This window comes from Cetorhinus maximus, chromosome 23, assembly GCF_964194155.1.
Source record: "Cetorhinus maximus chromosome 23, sCetMax3.hap1.1, whole genome shotgun sequence".
In the NCBI taxonomy this organism is placed as follows: Eukaryota; Metazoa; Chordata; class Chondrichthyes; order Lamniformes; family Cetorhinidae; genus Cetorhinus; species Cetorhinus maximus.
In genome coordinates, this window is record NC_135901.1 from 30557614 (window position 1) to 30569087 (window position 11474).

An 11474-nucleotide genomic window follows, 5' to 3' on the forward strand; every position below is an offset into this window, starting at 1 on the left:
CAGTTGTACCGCTTTACGCAGTGATGTCATTGTGAGTGACGGAGATCAGAACTCTACTCATTCCCCCAGCCTCAGTGTGATACTCATCCTCTCCAGTTAGTTTCTCCCTGTTTTTAAACCAATTTCGAACTCGCCGCAATCCTAATGAGAACTGAAACTGAAGAACAAAATTCAATGAACAATCCTAGAGAGTGGATTTTGGACCCAGAAAGGGCTATTTCATTCAGAACAAAATTCAATACCCATTTTCCTCTCGGTCATTTCGTTTAGCTTTATCTTTTTCCATGGTGTATTTTCAGTTCTATTATATACAAACCCTGGCAGCTCACTTATCAATACCTGAAACATTTTACTGTTCTCTGCACTAAGTTTTTTTTAACATAGAGTCAAATACAATCTGTTCTCTCTTAAACAATCTGTAACGTACGTAGTTTTGTTAGCAATACCACGGAAATGTGTGGTTTTACTTTCCAATGTTTTTAACCGGACTGCGTTTACTGCAGATGCATCCGGCCAATGACGTTATTGGTGTTGCGCACTCACATGGACAAGTGCACATGTGCAGATGGGTATCAGTGGCCATCTTATGTGGCCATCTTGCGTTGACAGGAAACACTGTGTGTCTTTACCAAGTGCCAGTCTGTATCTTGTTTCCATGAATTTTGCTTTCAGACAGAGCTGTCCTTTATTCTGCCATCAACACTTACTCTGGACCAATGCTTTGTTTCTGTACGACAACCATTACCTCTCCCTTTGCCTTTTGTTGCATATTTTGGTCATTTAATCTCGCCTGCCCTCTAACCAATCTCTGACATGCCTTATGCTCCACTGGACCCTCCCTGCTTTCTCAACACCATCAAACCCATCACATTCCTCCCTCTCCTTACTTCTGAAGAAGAGTTATGTTGGAGTTGAAACATTAATTCTGTCTCTTTCTCTTCACAAATACTTCCAGAGCAGCCGAGTTCTTCCAGCACTGTCTGTATTCATTTTAGATCTGCCTGTAGTGGTGGGAAAAACATAAATTACTGTCCAAGCTTTTAATCTGGCATCATCAGGACACTTCACAAGAAAACCAATGTGAGGGGAAAACAACAACTGTCAGTCACCATCAATTGGTGTATTGTCCATGGCAACATCGCTACGAGTCAGAGTCCGCTTGCCAACCAATCAGCACTCTGTTCTCATGCAGTGTAAATTGTTGTTTTCTGCTTATATTTGTATTCTTGTGAAGTGTCCTGATGAGTGCAAGGTGAAAAGCTTTGACATGTCTCTTTTCTCAGCATCACTCAAGTTCTATACTACCAAATGACTATTTACTATCCAGGATAAAATAAATATACTTCATCAGCTTTTGCAGATCATTTCAGTGGAAATGTGCACTCCCAGGCTCAAAGAGCATCAGCCACTGGAAGCAAAGTCATGAGACTAGCCAGTCCAGCAGAAAGTAACCGTCCGATCCTCCCACTTCACCAAGTGTCAGAAAGAACATGGTTCAGTCCTGGATGTGATTAACAGCAGCAATGACAGCAGAATCCAACCCCGGTAAACACTTGTGAACTCGCTGGTGTCTCAGCAGATTTGATGACTGAGTGAATCTCCCACACATGGAGCAGGAGAACGGTCTCTTCTCAGTGTGAACTCTCTGCTGCCTCAGCAGGGCAGATTAAACAGTGAATCCGCTCCCACGCTCAGAACAGGTGAACAGTCTCTCCCCAGTGTGAACTCGCTGGTGTGTCCGCAGGTTGGATATTTGACTGAATCCCTTCCCACATTCAGAGCAGGTGAACGGCTTCTCCCCAGTGTGAACTCGCTGGTGAGTCAGCAGCGTGGATAGATGAGTGAATCCCTTCCCACACTCAGCGCAGATAAATGGTCTCTCCCCGGTGTGAACTCGCTGGTGAGTCAGCAGGTTGGATGATTCACTGAATCGTTTCCCACATTCAGAACAGGTGAATGGTCTCTCACCGGTGTGAACTCGCTGGTGTGTCAGCAGGTGAGATAACTGAGTAAATCCCTTTCCACACTCGGGGCAAGTGAATGGCCTTTTCCCAGAGTGAACTCGTTGGTGTGTTCGTAGGTTGGATGAATCACTGAATCTCTTCCCACACTCAGAGCAGGTGAACGGCCTCTCCCTGGTGTGAACTCGCTGGTGTGTCAGCAGGTGAGATAACTGATTGAATCCCTTACCACAGTCGGAGCAGGTGAACGGCCTCTTCCCAGTGTGAACTCGCTGGTGTGTCCGCAGGTTGGATGAATGAGTGAATCCTTTCCCACACACAGTGCAGGTGAATGGCCTCTCCCCAGTGTGACTGCGTCGATGTGTTTCCAATTCAGATGGGGATCTGAATCCCTTCCCACAGTCCCCACATTTCCACGGTTTCTCCATGGTGCGGGTGTCCTTGTGTCTTTCAAGGTTCAACGATCAGTTGAAGCTTCCTCCACACACAGGACATAAGTGTGCGCCCTCCACTGTGAATGGTCCAATGTTTTACTGGACTGTGTAACTGGTGAAAGCTCTTTCCACAGTCAATGCACTGGAACACTCTCACTCAGATGTGGGCGTCTTGGTGCTATCTTGGTCAGACAGATGTTTAAAATCTCGACAAGCAGGTAGGACAGAGAAACATCTCTCCTTCTAGATTCAAAGGCTGATAATATTCAGGTTCCATGAATCAAATGACTCTGAGATCCTGAAGTGACGTTTGGTTTTGAGATTTCTGTCTGCAAATCCTCCTCTTCTGATAACCTGTAAAAGGAGATTAGATAAATCATCACTGTTGCAACAGGATAGAAACTCAGAACAGACAATTTTAGTTTCTGTGGAACATTGTGTGCTCTCCATTCTCACTTTGACGTACCTAAAATGCACCCAATAGTCCTGCACTAAAAATTTGTGTAATATAAAGTAGTCTATTACATGATTAGAGGTACAATGGGGTGTGAGGGAGAACTTTATTTTGGCAGTGAGTGGTGATGACCTGGAACTCGTTGCCTACGAGGGTGGTGGAAGTGTAAGCGATCAATGATTTCAAAATGAAATTGGATGAGCACTTGAAGGAAATAAACTTACAGGGGAATGGGGATATAGAGGGGGAATGAGACTGACTGGATTGTTCTACAGAGAGTCGGCATGGACTCAAATTATCGAATGGACTCCTTCTGTGCCGTGATGACTCTGACTGGAAATATATAACGCAGCTACAGTGCTATATTACAAGACTAGAAATCAGAAAATATTAGGTTTAAATGACCATAAATAATATATTTACGATGCACCATATAACAACACTAGACATATCTCTGTCCTAAATTAATTTACTGTCCCCTTAAATGTCAGTCAGTTCCTGGGGGAACCACCCCTTTCATTGTGAACATTAGGAAAGAAACCATCCTTTTAGCCAGACAAATAAATGTGTCAAGCTGAGGGAGCAAAGGATGTCAATGTCTTTAAGAGAGAGAGAGAGACCTGGGCCAACCTTTCCAGAGTCTGCACCCTCCCTGGATTCACTTCCTTTCCCTTCAGTTCCTGCAAGTCAACAATTTGCCCCCAGAATGAGAAAAAAAATGAAAAGGGGAGAAAAGAAAGTGTTTTACTCACAGATGTTGGACACAGGAGGAAGTTTTAGTCTGTGCGCAGCTCAATCGTCATTCACACAAAGCCCGCGCTCTGATTGGCTGGAGGACCAGAGTCCTTCAGGTCCTCCAACTGTCCGCATTGGTCAATTTCTCGCATGAAGACAATGGGGCAGTGAAAGCCTTCGTGGGCCCGGGAGACCCTTTGATCCCCATGACGAGTTGAGCGGTTGGCGAATGGGAAACGCTATTCTCCGCACATGCGCAGCTTCCCCTCTTCCTCGGACATGCGCAGTCCCGGGGCTCCCGCCCGCGCGGCGGATAGAGCGATTTCCCCAGCGCGGAGGATTGTGGGAGCTGCGGCTGCCATTACTCATCCGGGGCCCCGTCTCCAAACTCCTGGGACGGGAATGGAAAGTGGGGGTGGGGGGCGCAGTGACCTCCCCCTGACACAAAGTACATGTGGGTAGTCACTGGATTTGATTGTGACGTCCCCTTAGCGAAACAGTTTGTTAATTTCAGATGTAAAGATTTTGAAACCTGGGTGACATATTGGGGAGGGCAATAGGTGAGTGGGAAACTGAACCCGAGAGTCAGCACCTTCAGGGGAGGAGAATTAGGAAGAATCAGGAGGAGGATAGTAGCATGAATTAGTGCCTCAATTAGACGGGAGGAGGGAGTGTGCGCGAGACAGAGATTTTGAGTTTGAGAGGGAGAAACATGTTCAATGTAAACCACAATTATCAATTCTGAATTTCGCCCCGGTACCGACAGTGATGATTTGATGACGTCAACCCTCTCGCACCCGTTCTTACTCTGAAAGTTCTTCATGAAGTCAGTCCTCAGCCTTCTCTTTTCCAGGGAAAACTTTCCCAACCTGTTCAATCCATCCTGTAACTGAAACGCTCTCAGTTCTAGATCATCCTTGTGAATCTTTCTTGCACTTTCTCGAGTTCCTCTCTGCCCTTTTAAAAATAATGGGCACCCGGAACAGTTCACAATATTACAAGCGTGGTCTAACCAATGCTCGATACAAGGTTAACCTGACTTCTCTGCTTTTCAGTACTATTTCCGGAAATGATCCCCATATATGGGCCCCACAATTCAGGAAGGATGTCAAGGCCTTGGAAAGGGTGCAGGGATTTAGTACGGGAACAGGAATAAGGAACTTCAGTTATGTGAACACACTGGAGAGGCCGGGGTTGTTCCCCCTAGAGCAGTGAAAGCTCAGAGGTGATTTGATAGAGGTGTTCAAGAACATGAATGGTTTACATCGAGTAAATAAACAGAAACTTTCCATTGGCAAAAGGGTCGTTGACCAAACGACACATATTTAAGGTGATTGACATAAAAGCCAGAGGGGAAATGAGGAAGATAAATCTTTACACTGTGAGGTGTTGTGATCCGGAATGCACTGCCCGAAAGGCTGGTGGAAACGGATTGAACAAAGGGAATTGGATAAATCCTGGAAGTGAACTAGTTTGCAGGGCTCATGGGGAAAGGACAGGACAGTGGGACTAATTGAGTCACTTTCAAAGAGCCAGCGCAGGTACGATGGGCCGAATAGTCTCCTTCTGTGCTGTGAGATTCTGTGATGACAGATAAATAAATGTGTCTGTAATACGTTCAGTGATGTCAGTATTGTCTGGAATTCTTTTTGTGACGTTTCAGAATTTTATCCCTTTCCTTCCAGTTTAGTTTCAGACAAAGAGAACAAAAGCAAATCACTTTCAGTACATTGAGCAGCCCCGATGTCTATTCTCAGCCAGCATTACACAGGGGGAAAAGGGCTGGATTCTCAGGCGAGCAAGTCAAGGTACCCTCTTTAAATGGCCACTTCCCACAATGGATTCAGTGGCCTCTGAAGGGAAGCAGCCTCGGTCCACACTGGGAGTTCCTGCCCCCCAGTCCGCTGGCTCGTGCTGGCTCATGCTCCTGCTGGACGATTTGCCTATGAGGATAGGAGTGTGTCAGTTTAAAAAGAAACCTGCATTTAATCTTGCCTGCCCTCTAACCAATCCCTGACTTTCCCTCTTGTTCTATCTGACCCTCCCCCCTTTCTCCGAAGTATTAACCCCATCACATTTCCCCCTCTCCTTAGTTCTGAAGAAGAGTCATATTGGACTCGAAAAGTTAGCTGTTTCTCCCTCCCACATATGTTGCCAGACCTGCTGAGTTTTCCTAAACTTCCTGTATTTATTTCAGATCTACCTGTCGTGGTATGAAAAACACTATTTACTGTCCAGAACAAAATAAATGTCCTTCATCAGCTTTTGTGGATCATTTCAGTGGAAATGTGCACTCCCAGGCTCAAAGAACGTCAGCCCACTGAAAGCAAAGTCATGAGACCGGCCAGTACAGCAGAAAGAAACCCTCCGACCCTCCCACTTCACCAAGTGTCAGAATGAACATGGTTCAGTCCTGGATGTGATTAACAACAGCAATAACAGCAGAATCCAACCCCTGGAATCACTTGTGAACTCGTTGGTGTCTTAGCCAGTGTGATGAATGAGTGAATCACCTCCCACACAAGGAGCAGGTGGATGGCCTCTGCCCAGTGTGAACTCGCTGGTGTTTTTGCAGGCTGGATAAATGACTGGATCTCTTCCCACACTCAGAGCAGGTGAACAGTCTCTCCCTGGTGTGAACTCTGCAAGTTGGATGACTGAGTGAATCCCTTTCCACACACACAGCAGCTGAACGGCCTCTCCCCTGTGTGAACTCGCATGTGCTTCTGCAGGTTGGATGAATGGCTGAATCCCTTCCCACAGTCAGAGCAGTGGAATGGCCTCTCCCCAGTGTGAACTCGCTGGTGTGACTGCAGATTGGATAACTGAGTGAATCCTTTCCCACACTGGAAGCAGGTGAATGGTCTCTCCCGACCGTGAACTCCCTTGTGTGTCTGCAGTTCAGATGAATTAACAAATCCCTTCCCACATTCAGAGCAGGTGAACGGCCTCTCCCTGGTGTGAATTCGCTGATGTGTCAGCAGGTTGGATGAGTGGGCGAATCCCTTCGCACACACAGAGCAGACGAATGGCATCTTCTCCCCAGTGTGAAATCGCAGGTGCGACTGCAGGCTAGATAACTGTCTGAATCTGTTCCCACAGTCAGGGCAGGTGAATGGCCTCTCCCCAGTGTGACTGCGCCGATGAGTTTCCAGCTGAGATGGGGCTTTGACTCCCTTCCCACAGGCAGAACAGGTGAACGGCCTCTTCCCAGTGTGACTGCGTCGATGAGTTTCCAGCTTCGATGGGGAACAGAATCCCTTCCCACAGTCCCCACATTCCCACGGTTTCTCCATGGTGCTCGTGCCCTTGTGTCTCTCCAGGTCCGACGATCAGTTGAAGCCTTGACAACACACAGAACATGTATAAGTCTCTCCTCACTGTGAATGGTGATGTTTTTTCAGGCTGTGTTACTGGTTAAAGCTCTTTCCACAGTCAGTGCACTGGAACACTCTCACTTGGGTGTGGGTATCTCGGCGTTTTTCCAGTCACACTGAGGCTTAAAACTTTTTGAAGCAGACAGAACAGACAAACATTTCCCCTGCTTGGTTCAAAGAACCAATGATATTCAGGTCCCATTTAATCAAATGAGTTTGGCAGATCTTGATGTGACGTTTGGTTTGAGATTTCTGTCTGCAAATCTTCCCCTTCTAATATCCTGTAAAAGGGAGTTTACAAAAATCATCACTGTCAGTACAGGATAGAAATTCAGAGCAGGCAATTCTAATTTCTCATAGAGTCATAGAGGTCTACAGCACAGAAAAAGGCCCTTCGGCCCAACGCGTCTGCGCCGGTCAAACAAGTACCTAACTATTCTAATCCTATTATCCAGCACTAGGCCCATAGCCTTGTATGCCATGGCATTGCAAGTGCACTCCAAATACTTCTTAAATGTTATGAGGGTTTCTGCCTCTACCACACTTTCAGGCAGTGAGTTTCAGATTCCCACCACCCTCTGGGTGAAAAAATTCTTCCTCACATCCCCTCCAAACCACCTGCCCCTTACCTTAAATCTATGCTCCCTAGTTACTGATCCCTCCACCAAGGGGAAAAGTTCCTTCCTGTCTACCCTGTCTATGCCCCTCATAATTTTATATACCTCAATCATGTCCCCCCTCAATCGCCTCGGCTCCAGGGAAAATAATCCCAGTTTATCCAATCTCTCCTCACAATTAAAACTCTCCAGCCCAGGCAACATCCTGGTAAATCTCTTCTGCACTCTCTCTCGTGCAATCACATCCTTCCTACAGTGCAGATTCCAGAACTGCATTCAATACTCGAGCTGTGGCCTAACCAGCGGTCTTATACATTTCCAGCATAATCTCCCTGCTCTTATATTCTCTGCCTCAGCTAATAAAGGCAAGTATCCCATATGCCTTCTTACCCACCTTATCTACCTGTCCCACTACCTTAAGGGACTGGTGGACATGCACACCAAGGTCCCTCTGATCCTCAGTACTTCCCAGGGTCCTACCATTCATCGTGAGTGTATTCCCGTGCCCTGTTTGTCCTGCACATGTGCATCACCTCACACTTATCCAGATTAAATTCCATTTGCCACTGATCAGCCCATCTGACCAGCCCATCTATATCCACCTGTAATCTAAGGCTATCATCCTCACTATTTACCACCCCAACAATTTTCGTGTCATTCACGAACTTACTGATCAGCCCTCCTACATTCAAGCCTAAATCATTTATATATACCACAAACAGCAAGGGACCCAGCACCAATCCCTGTGGAACGCCACTGGACACAGGTATCCAGTCACAAAACCACCCCTCAACCATCACCCTCTGCTTCCTGCCACTCAACCAATTCTGGATCCAATTTGCCTAATTGCCTTGGATCCCATGGGCTCTTACCTTCGTTATCAGTCCCCCACGCGGTACCTTATCAAAAGCCTTGCTGAAGTCCAAGTAGACTATGTCAAATGCATTGCCCTCATCTACACACCTGGTCACCTCTTTGAAAAATTCAATCAAATTGGTCAGACATGACTTCCCCTAAACAAAACCATGCTGACTGTCCTTGATTAATTCCTGCCTCTCCAAGTCTGTCCCTCAGAATTGCTTCCAATAGTTTCCCCATCACTGAGGTTAGACTGACTGGCCTGTAGTTCCCTGGTTTATCCCTTCCTCTCTTCTTGAATAGCGGTACCCCATTGGCTGTCCTCCAGTCCTCTGGCACCTCTCCTGTGGCCAGAGAGGTATTGAAAATTATTGCCTGTGCCCCTGTTATCTCCTCCTTTGCCTCACGCAACAGCCTGGGATACATTTCATCCGGGCCTGGAGATTTATCTACTCTTAATCCTGTCAGACCACTGAGAACCTCCTCCCTTTAAATGCTAATTTCTTTAATTACATCACAGTTCTTCTGCCTGATTTCCAAACGCACGTCACCCCTCTCACTTGTGAACAATGACACAAAGCATACATTTGGAACCCTACCAACATCGTCCGGCCTATAGCACACTGTACCCTCTCTCGTTCCCCAAAAGCTGCAAATCTCCACCCCACACACAGTCCCTGTATTCTCACTCTGCTACACTCTCTCCATTCTAAATTTAATCTACCCGGTATACACCCAATCATACTGTACTTAAAAGGTATGGTACTCTATTACATGATTGGAGACACATGGGCTGTGAGCAAGAACTGTATTTCAGCAGTGAGTTGTGATGACCTGGAACTCACTGTGTACAAGGGTGGTGGAAGCAGAGATGATCAATGATTTCAAAATGAAATTGGAAAGGCACTTGAAGGAAATAAACTTGCACAGGAATGGGGATATAGAGGGGGAATGGGACTGACTGGATTGGTCTACAGAGTCAGCAGGGACTTGAGTTGCTGAATTGACTCCTTCTGTGTCGTAATGAATATATGATGAGAAATATATAACATAGTTACAGTACTATATTACAAAACTAGAAATAGTCTTTTGGCCGTACAGAGCTTGAGTATTGCTGAAAAAAGAGACATGCTGAAGCTTTTTGTTTTACACTCATCAGGACACTTTGCAAAAAGATAAATATAAGGGGAAAACAACAATTTATATTGTATGTGAAGAGAGTGCCGATTGGTTGGCTAGGAGACTTTGATTGGTAGAGATATTCTTGTGAAGTGTCCTGATGAGTGCAGGATGAAAAGCTTTGACATGTCCCTTTTTTAAGCAAAACTAAAAATAAGAATAAATGAACTTAGTTACAGAACCATAAATAACATGCTAAAATGTCCCCTATCACAACATTAGACGCATCTATGTTCTTTATTACTATACTGTCCAGGGGGCAGAAATCTTATTAAATAAAATAAGGGACAGTTCAACGATGGGGCTGGGGGAGGGTGTTGGTGGGATGCTGGTGACCATGAGAGAGGGTTGAGGGCGGGTGTCTGTGTTTCAATATGAGAGGGGGTGGGGAAAAGGGGTCTTCAGACAATAATAGTGGGAGTGATGGAGTTTAAAATCAACTAAAACTTACAACTTATCTTGTTCAGTCACAACATCATCATCTCTCTGCTGGCCAATTCACTCACTTACCATCCCACTCGAATCACTCAGACTCGCCCTGGAGACTCCTGGGATCAGTTTCCCACAGGCTGTCCTAGAAATGCAGGACAAAAGGCAAATTAAGGAGCAATCCCTTAAAATACAGGACAGTAAATCACCCGGAAATAGTCCCCTTAAATGTCAGCCATCTCTTGGGGAAACCACCCCTTTAATTGTGAACATTAGGAAAGAAACCATCCTTTTAGCCAGACAAATAAATGTGTCAAACTGAGGGAGCAAAGGATGTCAATGTCTTTAAGAGAGAGAGAGAGACCTGGGCCAACCTTTCCAGAGTCTGCACCCTCCCTGGATTCACTTCCTTTCCCTTCAGTTCCTGCAAGTCAACAATTTGCCCCCAGAATGAGAAAAGAAATGGAAAGGGGGAAACATTGATTTCCTCACAGCTGTTGCCCAGAGGAGGAAGTTTTAGTCTGAAGCTCATTATCCAACTTCCGCATTGTGACGTCCTGAATCAGCCAATAGGAATCACTCTGCTCCGCGGTGACGTCCTCGGGATCCAAAACAAAAACAAAAATACCTGGAAAAACTCAGCAGGTCTGGCAGCATCGGCGGAGAGGAACAGTTAATGTTTCGAGTCCGAATGACCCTTCAATATAACCAGGGTTCCAGTCTGCAGGCCAGGCGCGCGGACACGGGAGCCCCGCCCCCACCCATTGTTCCCCCTCCCTCCACCTCCTCCTCCTCCCCTCCTCCTCGAGCCCAAGGTTTCCAGGCAACCGGCTCCGGCCAGAGCGAGAAGCCACTCGGGAGACGGGAAGCTGCGCATGTGCGGGGGAACCCGCTCCTTCCCTTCAGGCTGAGGGACTGACCAATGGGGAAACTTGGAGGACCGGAAGGACTCCGGTCCTCCAGGCAATCAGAGCGCGGGCTTTGTGTGAATGAAGATTGAACTTCACACAGACTAAAACTTCCTCCTGTGTTCAACATCTGTGAGTAAAACACTTTCTTTTCTCCGCCTTTCCATTTCTTTTTTAGTCTTGTAATAAAGTGCTGTAGCTACATTATATATTTCCAGTCATAGAGTCATTATGGCACAAAAGGACTCCATTCAGCAAATCGAGTCTGTGCCAACTCTCTGGAGAGCAATCCAGTCAGTCTCATTCACCCTCAGTATCTTCATTCTCTCTCCCAGAAGTTTCCTTCAAGTGCCCATCCAACTTCACTTTTAAATGATTGATCTTCTCTGCTTCCACCACCCCTTAGGCAGCAAGTTCCAGGTCATTACTGCGCGCTGTCTACATTTTCATTATGTTCTTTCACAGGGTCTGGGTGTCACTGGTTAGGCCAGCATTTTAAATGCCCATCCCTAATTGCCCTTG

At 46.3% G+C, this 11474-nt stretch overlaps 3 protein-coding genes, 2 long non-coding RNA genes and 1 pseudogene across 6 annotated transcripts in view; 3 read left to right on the top strand and 3 right to left on the bottom strand.

The window, feature by feature from the left end:
- LOC144697361 (uncharacterized) overlaps positions 1-3766 on the bottom strand; it is a 392999-nt gene extending 389233 nt beyond the window's left edge. The window contains exon 1 of the long non-coding RNA XR_013580338.1: positions 3602-3766. This is a non-coding gene — a long non-coding RNA (uncharacterized LOC144697361). The remainder of the gene's footprint in view (positions 1-3601) is intronic.
- The window catches only part of LOC144697960 (uncharacterized), a 274230-nt gene that overhangs the window by 242170 nt on the left and 20586 nt on the right, over positions 1-11474 (top strand). The window lies entirely within an intron of this gene.
- LOC144697288 (uncharacterized) overlaps positions 1-11474 on the top strand; it is a 211873-nt gene that overhangs the window by 169369 nt on the left and 31030 nt on the right. The window lies entirely within an intron of this gene.
- Positions 1-11474, bottom strand: part of LOC144696980 (uncharacterized) — a 322849-nt gene that overhangs the window by 124091 nt on the left and 187284 nt on the right. The gene's annotated exons all lie outside the window — the stretch shown is intronic.
- Positions 1-11474, top strand: part of LOC144697362 (uncharacterized) — a 97220-nt gene that overhangs the window by 41101 nt on the left and 44645 nt on the right. The gene's annotated exons all lie outside the window — the stretch shown is intronic.
- LOC144697445 (uncharacterized) overlaps positions 1-11474 on the bottom strand; it is a 296141-nt pseudogene that overhangs the window by 17339 nt on the left and 267328 nt on the right. Inside the window, exon 2 of the transcript XR_013580366.1 lies at positions 1794-2749. The product of XR_013580366.1 is annotated as an uncharacterized LOC144697445 (transcript). The remainder of the gene's footprint in view (positions 1-1793; positions 2750-11474) is intronic.